Raw genomic sequence first — 23561 nt, 5'->3', positions numbered from 1 at the left:
AGAGTCGCTCTGTTGCATTGTATAGGAGCGCCTACACAGAGGATTTGCATAATCTACGGGGAAATAAAGGTACATATGCACAAACTGTGGACGCTCTGGACGCATATTTCACTCCATGGAGAACTGTCGTGCTCAGATGAGACAGTAGACGCTTTTGTGAATGCTTTGAAAGAACTGGCAGAATCATGTGATTTTGGCGCACTGGAGAACGACGTGATACGAGATCAGATAGTAGATAAATGTGCCATGAAAAAGCTGCGCGACAAGTTGTTGCGCTGTCGACTGCGAGAGCTTCTGAGGCAGCATCCAAGAAACAGAATCTAAGCTTTTCACGGAGAGCGAGGATAACCACGTTCATTTCACCAAGAAGAGTGCGCGCACAGATTGCAGCCGGAAAGCTGCGACGACGCGAGGAGGAAAAGGCAGCCACGAGCAAGCCGGCGGCGACGCCCAGTGTTACAGCTGCGGGATGAACAGTCACACAGCAAGCGACGTGTCTTTTCTGTCAGAAAACAGGACATTATGCACGCATGTGTTTCAAGAAGAAAAAGAAAGCACAAGCAGAAAATAACAGTGACACAAGCAGAGCCGGATTAACGCAAAGGCAAACTAGGCACATGCCTAGTAACAGATTACTATTGCAACAACACATCATCAGTAGGGTAAAACTAACCTGTCTCACGACGGTCTAAACCCAGCTCACGTTCCCCAGGGGGCCCAGACAGGGGGACAATCAAAAAAAAGAAAAAAAATGACTTGGTTCACGTTTCAAGATGATTTACGCTCCTCGTCCTGATGACGCGACGCTGTCAGGGCGTTCTGAGGACGGTCTGCTCCGATCGACAGTCACCCCGAGACCTTCCAAGCAGATCTAGAGTCGGTCGCGGTGCACCATCGGCGGAGGAAATTTCATGTCAAACTTATGTGTGACACTGTTGTATGATGAAGTCGGCGTCAATTCATGAAAAAACTATTGAAAAGTTGAAATATGGAGATTAAAGGTTTCAATTCATAAATAAGATCGATGGAGGGGGGCCCAAAAAATACAGTCTGCCTAGTACAGTCCATTTATTTAATCCGGCTCTGGACAGGACAGGAATAAAGAGAAAGAAAAGACAAAACCAGGTAAACCCTTGAGAGCAGTAGTACAGGATGCTTCTGACTGTGATTCAGATGGGTTTATCCATGCTGTAGATTTTTTGCCTTTGCTCAGACTACTCCACTTAAAGATGCTGGAACAAGACATGATAGAGGAAGTAAATGAAGGATCAGAATGGGTTTCTAATATCCTGATTGTACCCAAGAAAGACACAAAAGAAGTGAGGCTATGGGTAGACCTGAGAGAAGTCAACAGAGCAGTGATCAGGGAAAGACATCCAGTACCAACCGTAGATAGCATCTTACAGGCAGTGCAGGGAGCAAAAGTGTTTGCTAAGCTAGGTGCACGAAAAGGGTTCTGGCAGTGTGACTTAGCCCCAGAATCCAGACCACTAACAACGTTCATCACACACAGAGGGTGCTACCGCTTCAGAAAAGTTCCCTTTGGATTATTGAGTGCACCGGAAGCCTCCCAGAAGGCTATGGACTCTATGTTATGTGGCATGCCTGGTACTGTTTGATGCATGGATGATGTGGTGGTATTCTCAGAGAACGAAGAGCAACCTGAACAGAGACTGAGACAGGTCTTCCAGAGATTCAAGGACAGTTTTTTTTTTTTTACACTTTCTGATCACATTGTCACTTTAGATGACATCACCATGGCTTCCAGTTCCACTGTGAGGAACCTTGGAGTTACTTTTGACCAGGAAATGTCATTTGATTCACACATAAAACTCATTTCCAGAACAGCCTTCTTCCACCTGCGGAACATTATGAACATTAGAAACATTCTTTCTTTACAGGATGCTGAAAAACTAGTTCATGCTTTTGTTACATCTAGATTAGATTACTGTAACTCCTTATTATCAGGATGTTCCAACAAGTCTGTTAGAACCCTTCAGTTCATTCAAAATGCTGCAGCACGAGTTCTGACAAGAACTAGAAAGTGAGACCATATAACTCCAGTGTTAGCTTCTCAACACTGGCTCCACCCACAGTTTAGAATTCAATTTAAAATCCTCCTCCTCCTCACGTACAAAGCACTTAATGGTCAGGCCCCTTCATACCTGAAAGACCTAGTCTTACCTTATCACCCTAACAGACCACTTAGGTCACAAAATACAGGTTTACTTGTGGTTCCCAGAGTCCGTAAGAGCAGAATGGGAGGCGGAGCCTTCAGTTACCAGGCTCCTCCTCTCCTGTGGAACCAGCTTCCAATGACAGTTCAGGAGGCGGAGCCTCTCTCTGTATTTAAGTTAGACTTAAAACTTTCCTTTTTGATAAAGCTTATAGTTAGAGCTGGTTCAGGGAAACCTGGACCATCTCTTAGTTCTGCTGCTATAGACCTAGACTGCTGGGGGATTTTCCTGTGGTGCACACACATTCACTCTCTCACACTCAGGGTATGAATATGACTTTTAATATGTCATTAACCTTGTCTCTTTCTCTCCCTAGTTCGTGTCTTTCCTTCCTTCCTTCCTTCCTTCCTTCCTTCCTTCCCTCTCTCTCTCTCTCTCTGTATTCTCATCTTGCAGGTTGCAGGATCCAGATCCAGTTTTCGAGGCTATCCATATCATACATATCATCACCATTATTATTGTGCTATAATTAATAGTCAATATCATTGACTGTATAAACTTGTAACTTGATACAGTTGTTGTGTATCTGCTCCTGGTCTCTCTCTCTCTTCTGTCTCTACCTCATCTCCCTCTTGTCCTTTCTCTCCCCCCTTTCTGTCCCCCACCTCTCCACTGTCCCCCATTTTCCTTTCACCCCGATCGGTCGAGGCAGATGACCGCACATCTCTGAGTCTGGTTCTGTCAGAGATTTCTTCTTCTGTTAAGAGGGAGTTTTTTCTCTCCACTGATGCCTAGTGTTTGCTCATTGTGTAAACTGTTGTGTTTCTCTGCTCTCCTTGATCTTGTCTATGTACAGAGCCTTGAGATAATGTATGTTATGATTTGGCACTATACAAATAAAATTTAATTGAATTGAATCTTTGGACTACAACAGATCGGGATACTTGGACATGTAATCACTGCTGAAGGAATCAAACCAGATCCAAGAAAGGTGGAGGCCGTCTCCAAAGCACCCAGACCTGAGAACGTCCAGCTACTGCGCTCATTCCTGGGCACCTGTGCATTTTTGATGAAATTCATACCAAACTACACAAACTTGTCAGAACCACTAGGGAAGCTGACTAGAAAAGAACAAGTGTGGGAGTGGACAAGTGAAACAGAGAGATCATTCCAAGCAATGAAAGAAGCATTGTTGAGTGAGCCATGCCCGGCCTACTTTAAACTAGCACCCACAGTAGTCATCAGTGAAGCAAGCCCGGTAGGACTAGGTGCAGTTTTGCTACAGACCCAGTCGGATGGACAGAACAAGCCAATAGCCTATGCGAGCCGTTCATTGACTCCAACAGAACGCCGCTATTCTCATATAGAACGTGAGGCTTTAGGATGTGTATGGCCTGTAGAACATTTTAGAACCTACTTGTGGGGAGGAAAGTTTCCTCTGCAAACAGACCACAAACCCCTTTACCCCATTTACATGTTCAACCCAGAGAAAGCAACACTGTCACCACCTTGAATACAAAGACTTGGTTTGATACTGCAACCATATGACGACAAGATAGAACACAGTGTTGGAAAGTCCAACGCTGGACTTTCCTTTACCAGAGAATAACGAGTATGTGGAAACATATGTAAACAGAGTTTTGTCAGTGACGATGCACGAGGTACAGGACATGAGCCTTGAGGACATAAAACAGAAAATGACACACTGAAGCAACTGAAGACAATCTTGGAGACAGGAAAATCAGCCTTATAACAGATGTGCAGGAGAGTTATGCACCTATGATGGACTTGTGCTGAGAGGACACAGGAGGACACAAGCTTTAATGGATGAGTCGTTGGTCATTGGTGTCGTTTCTGTGACGAGATTCATCCTCTGTTTCCTGACTCAGTGTTCAACAGAACACACACACACACACACACACACACACACACACACAATCACATCAGAACCAGAATCAGATTCTGTCGTAAAATGACAAAGATTTTTCAGTTTTCTAAAAAAGATTTTTGAACGTGCGGGAATAAAAATCACGTTATTTATTTCCCCCTCCACACACACACACACACACACACGCACACGCGCACACACACACACACACACACACAATCACATCAGAACCAGAATCAGATTCTGTCTTAAAATGACAAAGATTTTTCAATTTTCGAAAAAAGATTTTTGAACGTGCGAGAATAAAAATCACGTTATTTATTTCCCCCTCCACACACACACACACACACACACGCACACGCGCACACACACACACACACACACACAATCACATCAGAACCAGAATCAGATTCTGTCTTAAAATGACAAAGATTTTTCAATTTTCGAAAAAAGATTTTTGAACGTGCGAGAATAAAAATCACGTTATTTATTTCCCCCTCCACACACACACACCCACACCCGAAATCAAGTTATACTTCAATATTTTTATACATTCATTTTCATCATAAATATGTTTTTATTGTGAACTTTATGACACATTCTGTTAAATAGTGCCACTCATAAACCCACTCACTCTCCCACACCAAAGTCCAGAGAGAAAATCAGTGATTTTAACATCACACACACAGGACTGCTGCCTCCATGTCTTATTTTATGAGTTCAGCTTTGAAAACCTACGAATACATTAACTTCAGTGACACAAAGTGACCACACGAGGCAGCAGAGGACCAGCAGCTCCTGTGTCCCCTCTCTGGACTTTGGTGTTTCACAAACTTCAGTTTCCTGTTGTCTGTCTCACAGTGAGATAAAGACTCTTAGACTCTGGCCGTTTCTCAATATCCATACTTGTGCGTACTTGAGCGTACTTGCGTACTCCCGTACTTGTGAAAACTTCATCAGCCTCAGTCCAAGGGCTGTTCCAATTCTCAAGTAAGCGAACAGCGAGGACGGTTCTCAAACCCGGAAGTGTTCTCGCTCCGCCCATTTTTACCAAGTATGCATCGGAGGTGACTTAAGCGTACTTGGGATGGCCATGTATCCCAGAATACATTTCGGCGGAGCATAGCAGCAAATAATAGAAATATAAATCTGAAATAAATATTTTTCTGTGTCCCGGAACAAAGTTTTAACATCATTTGAGGCGAGAAATGAGTCATTTAGAATTCAAACATGTGGTTTGTGTATGAAGATATGACGTATTTATAGTTTGGCAGCGACGTTTGTCGGAGGTGATCAGCTCCGCCTCTGCGGGCGCTCGGCGCTCACTGTGCCCGGCACAGAGCAGCGTTACCTCGGCCTGTCCTGATGAAATGATCCGCTGCCTCAGACATCGCTGTCATTAGATGCTCGGTGTGATCCATAGATTTGTTGTTGACGTGTTATTTTGTTTTTTATGGAAACGTTTTGACCTGAAAGTTTGAAGGTTTGTATATTGTTAATGTTTTATTTATTTTAGCTTTGAATGTTAGGTTTATATTAAAGTCGCACAGTCATTGTATCTGTATTTAAATATAATATGTAAATATTAGATATGTATAGTATAGTATGTAGAGTAGTATTCAATTCAATTCAATTCAATTATGTATTATATATATAAGTATATATTTGTACAAGTACATATATGTCATACATATATGTATATATATATATATATACTACTCTACAATGCTGTAATATATCTATTTTCCACATTGTATTATTTGTATTGTATATTTTAATAGAAATAAATTAATAAATGAAGTTAAATATTTGAAATGTAAAAATAATAACAACATATATGCATTTATTAAAAGTATTTCATATGTTCATTTATCAACACCTTAGGTGGCGCTAATGAGGCTGCAGCAGAACAATACATACACACTTGCATACTTGAGTATTGAGAAACAACCACATACTTGTGTACTCCCGTACTTGGCAAGTATATACTCTCAGCGTACTTCTCAAGTATATACTTCCCAAGTAAGCAAGTACATACTTGCTTACTTGAGTATTGAGAAACGGCCTTAGACTTAGTGAACTGTGACTTTAAGGTCACTCAGGTGTGTTCTTTTGCATCAGTCCCTGGGAGATGGAGGGATGAGGAAGAGGTGGATGGAGAAGGTGAAGAATGAATCAAAGAAAAAAACATTTGTAGGAAAAGATAAAAATAAATAAACAACACATCTCACTGTAGACAAGTTTGTTTAGCATTCAACACGTGTCGCGAGGAAGTGATGAGAGAGAGAGAGAGAGGGAGAGGGAGGGAGGGAGGGAGGTTGCTAGGTGACGGAGCGTACATACTGAATTTTAACAAAGTAACGAGAGAGAGAGAGAGAGAGAGAGCGAGAGAGCGAGAGAGGGAGCGAGAGAGAGAGAGAGAGAGAGAGAGAGAGAGAGCAGCAGTCAGCAACATGTAGCCTCACTGAGTGAAGGAGGAAAAAGATCCAAACTGTGTGTGTGTGTGTGTGTGTGTTTTCATCCGCTGAGAACAGAGACAGAGAAGGAGACAGAAGGAGGAGAGAGACAGACAGACAGAAAGAGAGACAGACAAAGAGAGAGAGAGAAGGACGTGATATGTGTTGGTTTCATCCCGAGGAGGACGTCTGTATCCCGCATCACTGACAATCGATAGCGGGGCTGTTTCTGCCGCAGGAAATGTCCAGCGGAGGATGGATGGATGGATCGTGGCGCACGGACACAAGACGCGGAGAGAGGAAAGAAGAAGAGAAGGAGGAGGAGAAGAAGAAGAGAGTCCAGCTCCTGAGAACAGTGAGTCAATTCCTCTCATGTCTCCTCCTGTTGGACCCTGTCTCCCCCCCGGTGAAGGTGAATGTGTTGCGCTGTCTCTCACTCACTGTCCCCGGGTTTGTCCTTCACATCCGGGCCGCTGCTGCTGCTGCGTTTCACCGGAGGCTCCTGTGAGTGTGTGTGTGTGTGTGTGCAGCGAGGCTTTGACCCCTCTGTCATTGATGCGCGTGCACGCACATGTGCGCCATCCTTCTTTCACTTCTGTCTGTCTCTGCTGTCACGCGTGAAGTGAGTGTGGACACAAGTTAGTGACACACGCACGCGCGCACACACACACAAACACGCAGCAGCGGTGGTTTCACGTGTGGGGGAAAAAAACGCGTGCACGCGCCTTGCCACTTTTGCCATATGCAGATATTTGTATTGTGCACTTTATCCAACCGGTTGTTGCGCATATGTGCGCAATGTATCGTCACGCTGTGCTCTCGCTCTACTACGCTTCCCCTCCTCACCCCCCCACCCCCACCCTCCCTGTTCAGTATTATTAGCTGTGGGGCAGCTATCAGAACCACGATCAGTGTGTGTGTGTGTGTGTGTGTCTGTGTGTGTCTCGCACATCAGCAGCTGGTGCACCAGCAAGTAGCAGAGGGTGTGTGTGTGTGTGGGGGGGGGGGGGGGGGGGTGAAAATCACTCCCCAGGACAGATAGGAGAAAATGGGATTCATACCACACACACACACACACACACACACACACACATTCCTGAATGAATGAATGAATGAATGTATGTATGAAAAATAACTCCATAGGCATTGATAGTGTCTGTGTGTGCTGGTGTGTGTGCGTGCATGTGCATGTGCATGTATGTGTGTGTGCGTGCGTGCGGTTCAACAGTTTGTCTGCATCTTGCTTCACTCGCTCTCAGCGTGAATTGAATTTTCAGTCATGAGCTGGAAACACACTACTCATCCCCTTTACTGTGTGTGTGTGTGTGTGTGCAGGAGTGTGTACGTGTGTGTGTGCAGGAGTGTGTACGTGTGTGTATGTGTGCAGGAGTGTGTGTGTGTACGTGTGTGTGCAGGAGTGTGTACGTGTGTGTGTGCTCAGGTGTGGCTGAAGTAGAGGCCACACTGAAGGATGTGATCTCAGTGTGTGTGTGTGTGTGTGTGTGTGTGTGAGACTCAGATTAAACCTGCAGGGGCCGCAGCAACACCTGCACGAGTGAACGAGTGAATATGAATGTGTTTACAGGACACTGTGACAACACTGTGGTCAGAGAAGTGTCTCTGTGATAAATATCATGTCAGCAGTTTAATGCTAAAACTTTCAAAACATGTGACAGTGATGAGTGAGATTATGGCACATGGAATAAACTATTATTAATAATAATAATAATAATAATAATAATAATAATAATAATAATAATTATAATTATAAAAATAATCTAGCTTCAGTCGACAATATGTTAGCAGCAGGATTTGCCCATTTTTGTTGCTCCTAGACAGACTTTTCCATCAGAAACTGAAGTTTGTAAAGCACTCACTCTCCCACACCAAAGCCCAGAGAGAAAATCAGTGATTTTAGCTCACAGGGACACAGGGGTTGTTGATCCACTGCTGCCTCCATCACTAAGTTCTAATGTCTTATTTTAGGAGTTCGGCTTCTAAAATCCTTAGTTTTGACTTACCTCAATGACACAAAGTGACCACACGAGGCAGCAGTAGAGCAGCAGCTCCTGTCGCCCTGTGAGCTAAAATCACTGATTTTCTCTCTGAGGTTTGGTGTGGGAGTGAAATGTCATGTGTGAACAGTCTGTACCTCGTTCAAACACACTCATAAACCCGTGAATTTCAGTAATAACACATACTTCATCAATGGACTGTCTTGTTTTGAGGTACAAACAGGGCTGCACATGTAACTGCAGAATAAAAACAATAGCCATACCTGCCTGAATCCACATGACCAGTGGATTGAATAATTAAGTTCAGAAAACATGAAAATGACCAGTTTCACAATCATAGTTTCAATGTTTCTGTGTCTTAAGTCTTCACCTGTGTGCACACTGAACGTGTCACGTCTCCTTTTACTGCTCTCAGAAACAGTAGCTGAGCTCCTGTGGGTCAGTAACCATGACGACCACGACGACCACGACGACCCTGCTGTCGTCTGTGTTGACTGACATTTCGGACGTGTTTGTGTGACCTCGCGCCCCCTCGTCTTATTGTAGTAACAGAGGAAAACCTCGTCCTGCTCTGCTCTCCCTTACTGCTTCCTTCCTCCATTTTGAGGTTTATGAATGAGTGAATGAGTGAGTGAATGAGTGAGTGCTGATGCAGCAGAGTTTTTTAAAAAGCTGTGATGGATGAGAGACGGCGTTCACGGTCTTAGCCTGGTGTTTCGTGTGAGCGGCGTCTGCTGTTACACTTCTAAGGTTATTTCTTTTTTTTCTCCTCTTGTGAGGCGATTTTTTAAAGTGAAAGGATAATGACAGCGACCAGAGAGAGAGAGAGAGAGAGAGACACACTCTGTGGGTGAGAGAGCGTGGAGGAGGAAAAAAGAAAGAGCCAAGATGGCCGAGTCATTAACGTTTGTTCACTCTATTAAAAAAGACTTTTATGGAGTGAAATGTGTTGAAAATGAAGCAGCAGCTGTCGTGTGTCAGAGAGGAGGACGGATACAGGTCTGTCAACCTCACCGTACGATACACAGTCCACCAATAATATCACCATACCACAGTTGTGTGATAATCAATATACAGCGATACATGACCATAACAGGTTTACTTTTATGATACATTATGTGGCAATAATGAGGAGGAGCTGAGGGCAAAGGCTGTTATTATTATCAATAAATAAATACATATCACAAAAGGAGGAACTTTGTAGAAGTTTCATTCATTCAGGGCTGAAACAATCACTCGAATAATCAATTATCAATCGATTACTACATTTTTCATTATTAAAACAAAGTTTCTCATCGTTCCAGTAAAATGTGTTAAAAAGTTAAACGTGAACAGTTTCTACTTTCTGTAATTTTTCAGCTTCTTAAATGTGAATATTTTCTACTTTCTGTTATTTTTCAGCTTCTTAAATGTGAACATTTTCTACTTTCTGTCATTTTTCAGCTTCTTAAATGTGAATATTTTCTACTTTCTGTTATTTTTCAGCTTCTTAAATGTGAATATTTTCTACTTTCTGTTATTTTTCAGCTTCTTAAATGTGAACATTTTCTACTTTCTGTCATTTTTCAGCTTCTTAAATGTGAATATTTTCTACTTTCTGTAATTTTTCAGCTTCTTAAATGTGAATATTTTCTACTTTCTGTTATTTTTCAGCTTCTTAAATGTGAACATTTTCTACTTTCTGTCATTTTTCAGCTTCTTCAACATGAATATTTTCTACTTTCTGTCATTTTTCAGCTTCTTCAACATGAATATTTTCTACTTTCTGTCATTTTTCAGCTTCTTCAACGTGAATATTTTCTACTTTCTGTCATTTTTCAGCTTCTTAAATGTGAATATTTTCTACTTTCCGTCATTTTTCAGCTTCTTAAATGTGAATATTTTCTACTTTCTGTCATTTTTCAGCTTCTTAAATGTGAATATTTTCTACTTTCCGTCATTTTTCAGCTTCTTCAACATGAATATTTTCTACTTTCTGTCATTTTTCAGCTTCTTAAATGTGAACATTTTCTACTTTCTGTCATTTTTCAGCTTCTTCAACATGAATATTTTCTACTTTCTGTCATTTTTCAGCTTCTTCAACATGAATATTTTCTACTTTCTGTCATTTTTCAGCTTCTTAAATGTGAATATTTTCTACTTTCTGTCATTTTTCAGCTTCTTAAATGTGAATATTTTCTACTTTCTGTAATTTTCTGCTTCTTAAATGTGAATATTTTCTACTTTCTGTCATTTTCTGCTTCTTAAATGTGAATATTTTCTACTTTCTGTTTTTTTTCTGCTTCTTAAATGTGAATATTTTCTACTTTCTGTCATTTTTCAGCTTCTTAAATGTGAATATTTTCTACTTTCTGTCATTTTTCAGCTTTTTAAATGTGAATATTTTCTACTTTCTGTCATTTTTCAGCTTTTTAAATGTGAATATTTTCTACTTGCTGTTATTTTTCAGCTTTTTAAATGTGAATATTTTCTACTTTCTGTCATTTTTCAGCTTTTTAAATGTGAATATTTTCTACTTTCTGTCATTTTTCAGCTTCTTAAATATGAATATTTTCTACTTTCTGTAATTTTTCAGCTTTTTAAATGTGAATATTTTGTACTTTCTGTCATTTTTCAGCTTCATAACAATTTTGACTACCTTCATGGGAGTCCCGCCCCTCTTTATGGGAGCTCCCATGTAATTCATGGACTAGGTTATTTACTCAGGTGATTTGTCTCCAGCTTGTGGGTCTTTTGTGTCTGTAAATGTTGTTTTTCTCGTCTTGATTTCCTCTCAAATCTGCGTGATTCTACGGTTTTGCCATATACTCATTCACTCATTTACTAATTCACTCATTCACTCACACATCGTCACATGCTGTTTTCGATTGAAAGACAACTCACTCTATGGCTTTTAAAGATCCCGGCCTCGTCGTGTTCACGTGAAAAATCATGTGAACAGTCTCCTCTGTTTCATCATCAGCACAAACATGTACAGACTGTGTTTACACTGCAGAACAGGCTGTGGTTGCTTTAACCAGCAGTGAGTAAACCTGCTGCTGTTTTCTGTGAAAAGTCTGTGAACACAATCTCAACATCATGTCGACTTAAGCTGTCGTGAGTCTGTTTTGTGAGCTAAAGACGTGAGACGTCGTGAAGTTAGAACAGACTGAGTGAGGAATGGAAGGAGACAAGGAGAGGAATGAAGGAAAGGAGTGTGTGTGTGTGTGTGTGTACTTCGTCTGCTTGTGTTTGAACACAACTGTACGACTTGTGTCACCATTTCCCACAATCCATCACTGTGTCCTGTCGACCAGAGTGTGTGTGTGTGTGTGTGTGTGTGTGTGTGTACGTGGATCTTTGTAGTTTTATTTTTATCTTTGTCTAAATTTAGACAAACAATCAAAGTTCATTTTCTTCACTTTGTTCAACTTTTTTCACCATCATGACCAGAGTTGTCATGTGACTAAGAAAAACACTGGGCTGTGTGTGCGTGCATGCATGCGTACGCGTGTGTGTTTGTTTGTTTGTGTTTGTTTGTGTGTGCGTGTGAGCGCGCGTGTGTGTGAGCGCGCGTGTGTGTGTGTGTGTGTGTGTGCGTGTGAGCGTGTGTGTGTGTGTTGGTGTGTGTGTGTGTGTGTGTGTGTGTGGTGTTGCTGTGTTTACATTAGCACTAAAGCTCAGAGAAGCTCCAGCTTCTGTAAATGTCAGAGACATTTTTCTCCCGCGCTGACACAAATGCCAGCAGACAGCTGTGGCTTTCTTATACTCTCACGGCTTTAATGTGACTTATTATTTGCATGTGTCAGTGTGTCTGTCTGTGTGTGATCACTGTGTGTGTACGTATATACGGTATGTATATATATATATATACATATATATATGTATATACTAATGCCGTCCATAATAATCAATGAAACTAATCATAACTGAAATAAAAAAGTTCATTCTGACGATTATGATGATGCTTCAATAGTTTAAGTGTCAATAAACATCATATTTTAATGTCTGCGCTGATACCAACACGTACGATACATATGTTTAAAATTATAATCATAAATATATAATATATATGTTTATACACCTAGCAAGATTTTGGCAGTTTTAGTGTTTGGACTTTAATGTTCGTTTTAGTTCCTCATTTCAGGCTGCTGGTCTAACTCTGGTCTAACTCTGGTCTGCCTCTGGTCTTACTCTGGTCTGCCTCTGGTCTAACTCTGGTCTGCCTCTGGTCTTACTCTGGTCTGCCTCTGGTCTAACTCTGGTCTGCCTCTGGTCTGCCTCTGGTCTAACTCTGGTCTGCCTCTGGTCTAACTCTGGTCTGCCTCTGGTCTGCCTCTGGTCTAACTCTGGTCTGCCTCTAGTCTAACTCTGGTCTGCCTCTGGTCTAACTCTGGTCTAACTCTGGTCTGCCTCTGGTCTAACTCTGGTCTAACTCTGGTCTAACTCTGGTCTGCCTCTGGTCTAACTCTGGTCTGCCTCTGGTCTAACTCTGGTCTGCCTCTGGTCTAACTCTGGTCTAACTCTGGTCTGCCTCTGGTCTAACTCTGGTCTGCCTCTGGTCTGCCGCTGGTCTAACTCTGGTCTGCCTCTGGTCTGCCACTGGTCTGCCTCTGGTCTGCATCTGGTCTGCCTCTGGTCTAACTCTGGTCTAACTCTGGTCTGCCTCTGGTCTAACTCTGGTCTAACTCTGGTCTAACTCTGGTCTGCCTCTGGTCTGCCTCTGGTCTAACTCTGGTCTAACTCTGGTCTGCCTCTGGTCTGCCTCTGGTCTAACTCTGGTCTAACTCTGGTCTGCTTCTGGTCTGCCTCTGGTCTGCCTCTGGTCTGCCTCTGGTCTAACTCTGGTCTAACTGTGATCTGCCTCTGGTCTGCCTCTGGTCTGCCTCTGGTCTAACTCTGGTCTAACTCTGGTCTGCCTCTGGTCTGCCTCTGGTCTAACTCTGGTCTAACTCTGGTCTAACTCTGGTCTAACCTAGAGGACACATACACACATTCATCAACACAACAGGAAACAAGTGGTTTTTCACCACGTCTCTGCTACAGGCTCAGGTGGTTGTAGGAAACAAGGACAGACGCAGAGGACACAAGGAGACAAACAACCTGCTCTGCGGTCATGACGTGAGGACACGGTTTAGTTTGACCTTGTAGCTGCAGCAGCTTTAACATACATGGACTCACAGGAGTCTCTGCCGTGGACGTCTCTGCTGTGGAAGTCTCAGCTGTGGAAGTCTCAGCCGTGGACTTCTCTGCTGTGGAAGTCTCTGCTGTGGAAGTCTTAGGCGTGGACGTCTCAGCTGTGGACGTCTCAGCTGTGGAAGTCTTAGCCGTGGACGTCTCAGCCGTGGACGTCTCAGCTGTGGACAGCTGTGGACGTCTCAGTTTCAGAGTAATAAAAACACCTCTATATTCCTGTTTTGCTTCATTTCACTTTAAATTTGCTGCTAGAAATTAAGAATATTTTTGTGTGACTTTGACGTTTTAATGTTGTGACACAGCAGTTTTTAAATGTTGCGTTGTGATGCTATGACAGAGCACATTTTGTGTTTAGCTGTGACATGGTGTGTGTGTGTGTGTGTCTTTAAATGCTGTTGTTGTGCTATGACGAAGCATTTTTGTTTTAAACGCTGTTGTGGTGAAATTCAGTTGTGACATAGCTTAAGTTTTAGCATGACATAGCATTTTTTATATATAGGTATAATTTGTACGACACAGCAAAAATCAGATTTTAAACGGCGTCACACACTGCGTTAAATGTGTTTTAACGCTTAAATAAACATTTGTGCTGACATTCTGTATTTTAACTCTGTTACAGGGTACGTTGTTAATGCTATGATAGCATAGCATAGCATGACACAGCATTTAAAAAAAAGAAAAGCCATTGAAGGCTGTTACAGTGACGCTTTGACGTGACCTGGTGTGTTTTAACACTATTATTTGATTTATTTGGTTCGTTTCAGCGTTATGACGTGGCATATTTTGATGTTTGGTGGTGTAGTAACGCTCTGTCATGGTCTGTTTTCACACTAACACGGGGTGTTTGAAATGTTAATACATACAATACTCACTCTGTAAACTGTGATGCTGGGTTATTATGACAGACCATGATTTATCACATTAATATAGCATTTGTTTTTATTAACCACCGTCGACACTATGAGGGAAAACCACCATCTCATTTCCCCAATATTTAACATCATTATTATGGTCTGGAAACATGAGCTCACACACATCTGTTTGATCAGCGTGTGATTTGATTCAGAAATATTTATCTGCTAGTAGCAGCAGCAGCAGCAGTAACAGCAGCAGCAGTAGTGGTAGCAGCAGTAACAACAGCAGCAGTAGTTGAAGCAATAGCAGTAGTAGTAGCAACAGCAGCAGTAGTAGTGGTAGCAGCAGCAGCAGCAGTAGTCGTAACAGCAGCAGCAGTAACAGCAGCAGCAGTAGTGGTAGCAGCAGTAACAACAGCAGCAGTAGTTGAAGCAGTAGCAGTAGTAGTAGCAACAGCAGCAGTAGTAGTGGTAGCAGCAGCAGCAGCAGTAGAAGTGGTAACAGCAGCAGCAGCAGCAGCAGTAGTAGTGGTAACAGCAGCAGCAGTAGTGGCAGCAGTAGTAGTAGCAGTAGCAGCAGCAGCAGCAGCAGTAGTAGTAGCAGTAGCAGCAGCAGCAGCAGCAGTAGTAGTAGTAGCAGCAGCAGCAGCAGCAGTAGTAGCAGTAGTAGGAGCAGCAGCAGCAGTAGTAGTAGCAGTAGCAGCAGCAGCATTAACAGCAGCAGCAGCAGTAGCAGCAGCAGTAGTTACTGCAGCAGCAGTAGTAGTAGCAGCATTGACAGCAGCAGCAGCAGTAGTAACTGCAGCAGCAGCAGTAGTAGTAGCAGCATTAACAGCAGCAGCAGCAGCAGTAACATCAGTAGTAGCAGCAGCAGCAGTAGCAGTGGTAGCAGCAGCAGCAGCAGTAGTAGTAGCAGCAGCAGCAGCAGTAGTAGTAGCAGCAGCAGCATGAGTGTAGTAGCAGCAGCAGTAACAGCAGCAGCAGCAGTAGTAGCAGTGGTAGCAGCAGCAGTAACAGCAGCAGCAGTAGTGGTAGCAGCAGTAACAACAGCAGCAGTAGTAGTTGAAGCAGTAGCAGTAGTAGTAGCAGCAGCAGCAGTAGTAGTGGTAGCAGCAGCAGCAGCAGCAGTAGTAGTGGTAACAGCAGCAGCAGCAGCAGTAGTAGTGGTAGCAGCAGCAGCAGCAGTAGTAGTGGTAACAGCAGCAGCAGCAGCAGTAGTAGTGGTAACAGCAGCAGCAGTAGTGGCAGCAGCAGCAGCAGTAGTAGTAGCAGCAGCAGCAGTAGTAGTAGCAGTAGCAGCAGCAGCAGTAGTAGTAGTAGCAGCAGCAGCAGCAGTAGTAGCAGTAGTAGTAGCAGTAGCAGCAGCAGCAGTAGTAGTAGTAGCATTAGCAGCAGCAGCAGTAGTAGCAGTAGTAGGAGCAGCAGCAGCAGTAGTAGTAGCAGTAGCAGCAGCAGCAGCAGCATTAACAGCAGCAGTAGCAGCAGCAGTAGTAACTGCAGCAGCAGTAGTAGTAGCAGCAGCAGCAGTAGTAACTGCAGCAGCAGCAGTAGTAGTAGCAGCATTAACAGCAGCAGCAGCATCAGTAACATCAGTAGTAGCAGCAGCAGTAGCAGTGGTAGCAGCAGCAGCAGCAGTAGTAGTAGCAGCAGCAGCAGCATGAGTGTAGTAGCAGCAGCAGTAACAGCAGCAGCAGTAGTAGCAGTGGTAGCAGCAGCAGTAACAGCAGCAGCAACAGTAGCAGCAGCAACAGCAGTAGCAGCAGCAGCAGCAGCAGTAGCAGCAGTAGCAGTGGTAGCAGCAGCAGTAGTAACAGCAGCAGCAGTAGCAGCAGCAGCAGCAGCAGTAGCTGTTTCGGCCTTTCAACACTAGACACCCTCATCAAAGGTGGCCAGCTACATGGTGATCAAGCCTGAGCTTGTGTCCCATGCCCAATCAATAGCCCACGGGACTATGCCCTAGATCTGTAAGTGGGAGATGTGCTGGGGTGGTGGAGTTACTGAGTGGCTCCTGATGTTCTTTGGGCCCAACAAGGGTCCTCCCGCTTTATCCAGATCCACTGGCTGCTTCAGAGACTGATTTATTTGTCTGTCGCAGAGCTTGTCCTTGGATACCGAGGTCTTTTAACAGCCTGATGGTGGAAAAAGCCATAAAACCTCTGCACCCCACTTCAACTGGATAGATTTGGCATTCCACCCTCGCTGTTGTGCGTCTGCAGCCAGTTCAGTGTAGTGGAGTTTCTTACGTTCATAGGCCTCTTCAGATGAACTCTCCCATGGGACTGTGAGCTCTATGATGTTGACAGATTTGATTGAGGGGGACCAGAGTACTAAGTCTGGTCTCAGGGTGGTAACTGCTATCTCGGGTGGAAAGACTAATTGCTGGCCAATATCAACTAGCATCTTCCGGTCCCCGGGCCATGGCTAGTTTTCCTGCTTCTGGCTTGGTTGGGGGATGATTGGGCTTTGTTTGTCCCTCACGGATGAATGTTGGTGCTGTGGTGGAGTTGGTTGCTCTCAGGGGCAAGGAGTTGGTAGCAGTCCTCCTGCTCTCAAGAGCCGCAGCCAGACTCTTGAGGACCTGGTTGTGCCTCCAGGTGTAACGGCCCTGTGTGAGGGGACAGGTTGGGTCCTCTCCATACCACTCGTGAAGGTTTTTTGGAGATGGGAGCACATCATAGACAGCTCTGATAATGAAGCTGATGTTACTGGCTTCCATTTCCCAGAGCTGCCTCCAGCTGAGCTCTCTCCTCTCCAGCCCTTCCCACCTCATCCATTGGCCCTGCTTGGCAAGAGAGACAGCCTTTGCGCTTCTTTCAGCTTCCTCCTGACGGCGCACCTCCTCCACAACCATTTTTCTCTTCTCTGAAGTTGAGGCCTTACAACAAGTTGGTTTACTTGTTGCCAGACCAAAGCAGTAGTAGTAGCAGCAGCAGCAGCAGTATTAGTAGTAGTAGCAGCAGCAGCAGCAGCAGTATTAGTAGTAGTAGCAGCAGCAGCAGCAGCAGCAGCAGTAGTAGTAGCAGTAGCAGCAGCAGCTGCATTAACAGCAGCAGCAGCAGCAGTAGTAGTAGCAGCAGCAGTAGCAGCAGCAGCAGCAGTAGTAGCAGCAGCAGCAGCGGCAGTAGTAGTGGCAGCAGTAGTAGCAGTAACAGCAGCAGCAGCAGTAGTAGTAGCAGTAGCAGCAGCTCTATTAACAGCAGCAGCAGCAGTAGTAGTACCAGCAGCAGCAGTAGCAGAAGTAGCAGCAGCAGCAGCAGTAGTAGCAGCATTAACAGCAGCAGCAGTAGTAGCAGCAGCAGCAGCAGCAGTAACAGCAGCAGCAGCAGTAACAGCAGTAGTAACAGCAGCAACAGTAGTAACAGCAGTAACAGCAGCAGCAGTAACAGCAGTAGCAGCAGCAGTAGTGGCAGCAGCAGCAGTAGTAGCAACAGCAGCAGCAGCAGCAGCAGTAACAGCAGCAGCAGCAGCAGCAGCAGTAACAGCAGTAGTAACAGCAGCAACAGTAGTAACAGCAGTAACAGCAGCAGCAGCAGCAGCAGCAGTTGCTCCTGATGAAACGCGACGTTTTTTGTTGTTTCACGTCGGCGTTGGTGAACGTATGAATGTGAATCCATGAATGTGTTCAGCCGTTCACAGTCATGTCGTGTGAGAGTGAATGTGTGAGTGTGTGTTGACCTCATCAGCTTCTCCCTCTGTAACAAGTGAGTTTCCTCCAGATCAATAAAGTTTATTCAATCTCAAACACTTAGAACTTCCTGCGATCAACCCGTCGATGTTAGTGTCTCTCTGGACTTTGGACGGAGACTCATTGGAAACATTGTCTCTGTCTGCACAGGTGAGACCTCTTCACAATAAAACCTCTTGTGTCTAAATCTCCACAGACTTTATTTTTTAACTGGTAGCACTAGTCTCACGCTCCCACACCAAAATCCATAGAGGAAATCAGTGATTTTAGGAGCTGCTGGTCCTCTGCTGCCTCATGTGGTCACTTTGTGTCACTGAGGTCAATCTGAACGAAGAATTCTAACTCAGAATTTTACAAAGTCAGACATTAGTGCTTAGTGATGGAGGGAGCAGTGGATCAACAACTCCTGTGTGTGTGATGTTAGAATCACTGGTTTTCTCTGTGGGCTTTGGTGTGGGAGAGTGAGTGGTTTACAAACTTCAAAAGTCTGTGTAACAGTGAGAGACAGACGAGGACTTTATGACATCACAGTCGATTTTCTGATGTTTTCATTGAAAAACCTGTAAATTAAAGTGAAAACTGAGACAATAAAAACACGACGGAATCATTAAAGCGTGAGAGAGACATGGAACAGAAACACACGCCGCTTTTATGTGTTATTGTCCACGTCGGCTGAATGTGCTGCATCTCATCGCCGCGGTTACGACGACAATCACTGCTCCATTAAAAACAAATGTAGTGCAATGAGAATCTGATCTGCTCGCAGTTCTGCTGCAGCCTCCGTCCAATCACAGCGCACAGAAATCCAATCTTAGCTCGGCTGTACTTGCACTTGTCTGTCTGTCTGTCTGTCTGCGTGTCTGTCTGTCTGTCTGTCTGCATGCGTGTCTGTCTGTCAGAGGCAGATCCTTCTCAGTGCAGACTGTTTGTGTGTCATGTCCGTGTGACACTGACAGACTGGTCAATAATACACGATGTCTGCATGGTGATGACTTCCTCCTCGAAGGCAGAGCTCACACGCACACACTTTTCATTTTATTTTATTTTATTTTATTTTATTTTATCTTATTTTATTTTATTTTATTTTATTTTATTTTATTTTATTTTATTTTATTTTATTTTATCTTATTTTATCTTATCTTATTTTATTTCATTTTATTTTATTTTATTTTATATACAGTACTGTGCAGAAGTCTTATGCCACCATTAGATTAGTTGTGTTAGCGATGCTATAACGACAATAGAGGATAATTATTTCCATTTCACTTTAATGGAACACAACCAGAAAACATGTATGCAGTTTTTTGTTGTTTACAGGTGTCAAGTATGTAGCGTGAGCTACACTTACACTTTAGCTCTGTTAATACTCATTCATGTTACTGGTAAATCCTGTGTTTGTTCTACTCTTTCATTGAAATAAATATCTGCTGTAAAAAAAGCGTCTGTTACGCCAGATTTATTCAACACATGTTTGAGCGTGACATACACATGTAGCATGAGTTCAGCTCACTGACAGCTCGCTAATTGTGAATTTCTCTGTGAGATGAATAAAGTATCTATCTATCTATCTATCTATCTATCTATCTATCTATCTATCTAATATATAAGAGCAGCTTATTTATAATATATATATATATATATATATATAATATATATATTATATATATATTTTTTCATTACTCATTAGTGGATCAGTGGTTTTCTGGTAAATCTGACTCTGAACTGAGTTGCAGGGACAATCTGGGACGATGAGTCTGCTGCTGGTGAGACAAGAGGAAACTAAGGGGTCGTCCACACGGAGACGGGGTTTTAGGAGACCTGAAGTGGAGACGGCTAATACGCTGCTGTCGGTAAACAGTGATGTCATTGCACCACCTCCCCGTAACCCTTTTTTTGTGTGGGGGGATGAGGTGACGAGGTGATGAAGTGATGAGGTGATGAAGTGATGAGGTGATGAAGTGATGAGGTGATGAAGTGATGAGGTGATGAGGTGATGAAGTGATGAAGTGATGAGGTGATGAATTGATGAGGTGATGAAGTGATGAAGTGATGAAATGATGAGGTGATGAGGTGATGAAATGATGAGGTGATGAAGTGATGAGGTGATGAGGTGATGAAGTGACGAGGTGATGAGGTGATGAGGTGATAAAGTGATGTGGTGATGAATTATGAAGTGATGAGGGATGAAGTGATGAGGTGATGAAGTGATGAGGTGATGAGGTGATGAAGTGATGAAGTGATGAGGTGATGAATTGATGAGGTGATGAAGTGATGAAGTGATGAAATGATGAGGTGATGAGGTGATGAAATGATGAGGTGATGAAGTGATGAGGTGATGAAGTGACGAGGTGATGAGGTGATGAGGTGATAAAGTGATGTGGTGATGAATTATGAAGTGATGAGGGATGAAGTGATGAGGTGATGAGGTGATGAAATGATGAGGTGATGAAGTGATGAGGTGATGAAGTGACGAGGTGATGAGGTGATAAAGTGATGAGGTGATGAATTATGAAGTGATGAGGGATGAAGTGATGAGGTGATGAATTATGAAGTGGTGAGGTGATGAAGTGATGAGGTGATGAATTATGAAGTGATAAGGTGGTGAAGTGATGAGGTGATATAGTGATGAGGTGATGAAGTAAAGAGGTGATGAATTATGAAGTTATGAGGTGATGAAGTGATGAGGTGATGAGTTGATGAGTTGATGAGGTGATGAGGTGATGAAGTGATGAATTATGAAGTGATGAGGTGATGAAGTAAAGAGGTGATGAATTATGACGTTATGAGGTAATGACGTGATGAGGTGATGAAGTGATAAAGTGATGAGGTGATGAAGTAAACAGGTGATGAATTATGAAGTTATGAGGTGATGAAGTGATGAGGTGATGAAGTAAACAGGTGATGAATTATGAAGTTATGAGGTGATGAAGTGATGAGGTGATGAAGTAAAGAGGTGATGAATTATGAAGTTATGAGGTGATGAAGTGATGAGGTGATGAATTATGAAGTTATGAGGTAATGAAGTGATAAAGTGATGAGGTGATGAAGTAAAGAGGTGATGAATTGTAAAGTTATGAGGTGATGAAGTGATGAGGTGACGAGTGATGTTTCATTCATTCATTCATTCATTCATTCATCCAGGTCATACTTCCCTAATTGTGGTGTCATTGCAGCAGCAGCAGCAGCAGCAGCAGGTTTGTGGACCACGAGTATTTCCTGTTGCAGAAGATCTGGATGTTTTCTCTCATATTTACCTGCGGTTGTTTGTTGGTCAGGTGACGTTTATTCACTCATACAGTAAATGATATAAAGCTTCTGCTTCTTTTTATTGATTGTTATTTTAAAGTTTCTTTGTCTGAAGCTTCCACTTCTCCATCTTTACAATCATTCAATGATCAGCGAAGAGTTAGGGTTACACAGCGGCCAGCACTGTGGCCTCACAGCAAGAAGGTCACTGGTTCAGATCCTGTGTGGAGGTCACATGTTCTCTTCAGGTTCACCAGTCATTGGTGATTACATGAAGTGAACACTTTAAACTGAGTGAGAGTGAGAGGTTGTGTGTGTGTGTGTGTGGACGCTGTGATGAGCTGCTGACCTGTCCATGGTGAACCTCGTCTTTCAGAGAAGATACAGAACGTAGCTGGAGCTCAGGGTTCTTCTCTTGTACGTCTAAGTGGATTATCCTCATTTAACATGTAATGACTTGTATGAACCTCCACATGTTCTCTAACATGTGAACTCGTGGATATGAGGCCTCTTCACACTGTCGGAACGTTCTGGAAAGGTTCTGAGGCTCCTCTCGTCCTCGTCCTCGTCCTCGTCCTCCTGTCTCTGTGTACATTTGTCTCTACAAACATCTTGTATTCAAGTGTTTGCTCAGGACTTTGAGCAGGAGAACATCGATAGTCGTCAAGGTTACCAGTGTGCGGCGTGAGAACAGGAGCCTGAGAACGTTCAGAGCTCCAGTCGACAGTCATCGACGATCCACAGACGTGTGCACGCAACAGTGACATCTAAACTTCCACAGCCACAGAAATAAAAAAAGGATTTGTTACAGCAGCAGCAGTTACAGCAGCAGCAGCAGCAGTTACAGCAGCAGCAGCAGTTACAGCAGCAGCAGCAGTTACAGCAGCAGCAGTTACAGCAGCATCAGCAGCAGTTACAGCAGCAGCAGCAGCAGTTACAGCAGCATCAGCAGCAGTTACAGCAGCAGCAGTTACAGCAGCAGCAGCAGCAGCAGTTACAGCAGCAGCAGCAGCAGCAGCATCAGTTACAGCAGCAGCAGCAGTTACAGCAGCAGCAGTTACAGCAGCAGCAAAACACAAAGAAAACCATGATTTTCGAGATGTATCACAGTTGTGTATGTAACCACTCTGCAGTGAGAGTTAAAGAAGAAGAAGATACTGTGCATGTTTATAAAATATCTGAGAAATCTGTGACATCCTCTACAATAACTGGGTTTATTCGAATAAAATACAGATTAAATCAGGCTTTAAAGCACTTTGTACAGATAGTGAAGTCCATCTGTTGTGAGTCTCTCTTAAAGTCTCATTCTGTCACATTTTCATTATTTAAACCATATAATTCTGTCAAATTGTGTGAATGACTTCTTCTGCTTTCCGGTAGTTTTTGAGTTTTCGAGGATTGGAAAGGACCAGACTATTCAAGTGGTGGCCTGCGGACTACATGTGGTCCAAAAGCAACATCTTAGTGGCCCAGCCAGAGGTTTCTCTCTGTGGAGGCGGTCCCTCTCTGTAGAGGCGGTCCTAGTCCTCTCTGTAGAGGCGGTCCTCGTCCTCTCTGTGGAGGCGGTCTTCCCCCTGTCTGTGAAAGTGGTCCTGTCTGTGGAGGCGGTCCTCGTCCTCTCTGTAGAGGCGGTCCTAGTCCTCTCTGTAGAGGCGGTCCTCGTCCTCTCTGTGGAGGCGGTCTTCCACCTGTCTGTGAAAGTGGTCCTGTCTTTGGAGGCGGTCCTCGTCCTCTCTGTAGAGGCGGTCCTAGTCCTCTCTGTAGAGGCGGTCCTCGTCCTCTCTGTAGAGGCGGTCCTAGTCCTCCCTGTAGAGGCGGCCCTCGTCCTCTCTGTGGAGGCGGTCCTCGTCCTCTCTGTAGAGGCGGTCCTAGTCCTCTCTGTAGAGGCGGTCTTCCACCTGTCTGTGAAAGTGGTCCTGTCTGTGGAGGCGGTCCTCGTCCTCTCTGTAGAGGCGGTCCTAGTCCTCTCTGTAGAGGCGGTCCTCGTCCTCTCTGTAGAGGCGGTCCTCGTCCTGTCTGTAGAGGCGGTCCTCACCACAGAGAGAACAGATGGTTGACAGATGTC

General features: G+C 43.8%; 1 protein-coding gene across 1 annotated transcript in view; it reads left to right on the top strand.

The window, feature by feature from the left end:
* The first annotated feature begins 6495 nt into the window (after window positions 1–6495).
* grin2da (glutamate receptor, ionotropic, N-methyl D-aspartate 2D, a) overlaps window positions 6496–23561 on the top strand; it is a 141964-nt gene continuing 124898 nt past the window's right edge. The window contains exon 1 of the mRNA XM_058618611.1: window positions 6496–6876. The gene's annotated coding sequence lies outside the window, so the exon portion shown is untranslated. The remainder of the gene's footprint in view (window positions 6877–23561) is intronic.

The sequence above is a fragment of the Solea solea genome, chromosome 20 (assembly GCF_958295425.1).
Source record: "Solea solea chromosome 20, fSolSol10.1, whole genome shotgun sequence".
NCBI lineage: Eukaryota > Metazoa > Chordata > Actinopteri > Pleuronectiformes > Soleidae > Solea > Solea solea.
The sequence above is the reverse complement of the archived record's forward strand: the minus strand, read 5'-3'. Positions and strand labels throughout refer to the sequence as shown.